Raw genomic sequence first — 3,200 nt, forward strand, 5'->3', positions numbered from 1 at the left:
CCAACTCTCTGATGCATAACAAGTGATTGCGAAGACCTTGGCCTGTATCAGACGCACCTTAGTCTCCAGAGAGACACCATTGCTCTTCAGTACTGGAATTTCACATAATTTGCTTCCAAGTACTTGGACTCGCCAGGAAGGCGAGCCTGCAGTCGCTTGGGTCTTGGTTGTCTGAGGCCCACCTGCAGGCCCACTTGACAGTCTCAGCACTCTGGAGATCAAGGGGGGTGCACTGCACACCCGAGCCCTTACTTGGCTCGCTCACCCCCTGGCCCCACCAGCAGCTCGCTGAGGGAGGCAGGAAGTAGCCCGTCCACGTCTCAGATTCTGATTCACAAGTCGGTCATGCCAGTCATTCCTCCTACTTTTCTACTTAGGAAGAAATGGAGCGGTGCTACATAGATTAAAGCTCTGGTTAGTTACAACAAATCAAAAGTGCTCACTGCCAAGATGCAGGGGGGAACACTTCTAAGATAACACTTAGTTGGAGGTGGCTGTTAGGTGCCATCGAATCAGCTATGACTTACAGCCAACCTGTGAACAGCAGACCAGAACCTTCCCCTATCCTGTGCCACCCTCATCATGATCTCCTGTGGTAAAATTGCCTGTAGAGATGCAAATACCTTTTCCAGATCAGTTAGAGGCTTGTTCTCCTGTAAATAGCACTGGGACATTTTCATTCTTTGATCCTCTTGCTGGAAACCCACTCCTTTCAATACAGCTGATACTGCCAGAGATGGTGAAGAAGTTGTGTTTTCAAGTACAAGAAGAATTGTGTGCTGGAGGTTATTGTAAGGCTCTGCTCATTCTGTATCTTGGTTTATGACCAGGGCCTCTTTATTCTGTTGTTCGTGTCAACATCCTAAACCTGATGAAACAAAACATCGTCCATAAAAGCTCATCAGAAGAAGAAGTGTGAGAGCACAGGTGGTGAGTGAAATCAGGCCACAGAATTCTGCCTTGTTTTGCCATCTGGCATCCCTAACATCTTTCTCCTCCTCTCCTCTAAGACACGCTTGTTTATCCTGTCACTGCATCCATTCCTGCTAAGATAAGGCAGTGTGTGCTTTCCGGCCACCACCCCCTGGGGGCCCTGGCACTCCAAGCTCCCTCACGTGGAGAGTAGGTCCAGCGATGTGAGTGAGCGTCCTTGTTCCTGTGCACACCCATCAGAAGTCCAGTGAAGTAAAATCTGTTTTTGCAGGGAGAGCACCTCCTAGTTGGGGCAGTGACTCCTTGTGCATGGATTTGGTAAGAGACAGTGCCCCCTCTCCTCTGAGAGCTGAAGGAAAGAAAATCTCTCTTCTAGGGCACCCCCCCTGCCAGCAGTGAGCCGGCAGAAGTGGGCAGTGACCAGGAGCTGGGATGCTCTTCTTGGGACTGTGAACATAGAGCAGGTGACGCAGAAGTAAAGGGACGTGAGGCTCATGTTATGGTTGCTGTGGTGGTGTCCAGGGCTGCAGTCTCCAGGGATGGTAGTATCCGCTGGTGATAGTGATCCAGGGTGATAGAGCCTTGGGCAGATGCCCTCTTCCTGCCGTCGTCCCCACAGTGCTGCCCCGACTCCCATCCACCTTGAGATCTCACTTCTAGCTCCCCATCAATTAGTTGTTCTTTCAAAATTCCTTATCCTTTCATGAAGTAGTCTGAGTTGGCTGTACACACCCCACGACCGGTCAGATCCATTCCTAGGTGTTTACCCAACAGAAGCGCACGTGTGTGTGTGTGTGTGTGTGTGTGTGTGTGTGTGTGTGTGTGTCCACAGCAGCACTCTGCTTCCGAGCCCCAATCTGGAAGGCACCCAGGTGCCAGTGAGAATGGATTCCGAGCCTCCACAGCAGTGAGAACGCGTGACCTTCAGCTACACACCACCCGGTGGAGGATCCAAGCACTACAGAGGTGAGATGAAAGGCTCCATGTGGAGAAAGTGCTAAACCTCCTGTGCTGTTGGAAGTAGGGATATGGAAACCAGAAAGGAACACATAGAAAACTTCTGGGAGGTTCTGGAAGCTTCTGTTTCTAGATCTGGCTTCTGGTCACCTGAGTGGATTCAGTGGGTGGAAATTCATCACAATGCACACTTATGATTTGTGCACTTCTCTCTGTGTGTTACACTTCAATAAAATGTTGGCTACTGTGACAGACAACCCAGGACTCTTGTTGCTGTTTGACCTTTTTTTGCGCTTTGCACAATTTTTCACTCTTCTTTAGGTAAAGCATTATTAAAAAAAAAAAAAGCCAAACAACAAAACTCAGTACACTTAGACTTGCTACCATTAAGTCAATTTTAATTCATAGTGACCTGCCACTGGGTGTCCAAGGCAGCAAATCCCAAGAGGAATGGACTCCCCATCTACTCTCACAGCAGCTTGTGGATTCGAACCACTGAAGACATAACCTCGTGATTAGCAGCACAACACCCTATGGAATAAGCCACTAGGCTTTGTTATGTACCACTGAGCCAAAACCACAGCTGGCCCTCTAGCGGGTTTTCATAGGCTGTAAATCACACAGGAGAAGTTTGCCCATCTTGTTGCCTAGAAGCAGCTGGATTCAAACCACCTGCCTTTGGGTTGGCAGTGTGACTCCTTTCCCTCTAGGCCACCAGAGCTCCCTAAGACGACCAGCTTCCTAAGACCACCAGCTTCCAGCAGGGCCATTTAAGAGTGCTAGAAAGCATGGGGTCAGCATATGGAAGCCAGAATACTTTGCAGTGCTTCATCTGCTAAGTAAAGAGATTCCTGTGAGTAAGACATGGCCGTAAGTCAGGCATTCTGTTGGGATTTTCCACTGGGATCCACCTCTCTGAGAGGAGGTAGATGCTATCCTCTCAGTAAGTGCTGACCATCGAGGGTGAGTACACCAGCCTGCTAAGGTGTGGTGACATGTCTCGTAAGGGCTCCGAGACCGCACGAGCCTGCACATTCAGCTGGTCACAAACCTCCACCGCCGGGGAGCTCTATTGTTACGTGCTCTTGTGTCCACTATGACTCATGATGACCCTGTGAACAGCAGAACCTTGCCCTCTGCTGCACCATCCTCACCATCGCTGATAACGCTCAAGCCCACTGTCCAGTCACTGTGTCTGTCCATCTCACTGAGAGACCCTCTCTTCCTCTGACCCTCCACCTCTCCCACCAGGAGGTCTTTTCCAAGCACTGGTGCCTCCTGACAACATCCCCAAAGTATATGAGACGAGT

The sequence above is a fragment of the Elephantulus edwardii genome, unplaced genomic scaffold (assembly GCF_000299155.1).
Source record: "Elephantulus edwardii isolate Elephantulus edwardi_28Jun2011 unplaced genomic scaffold, EleEdw1.0 scaffold00166, whole genome shotgun sequence".
In the NCBI taxonomy this organism is placed as follows: Eukaryota; Metazoa; Chordata; class Mammalia; order Macroscelidea; family Macroscelididae; genus Elephantulus; species Elephantulus edwardii.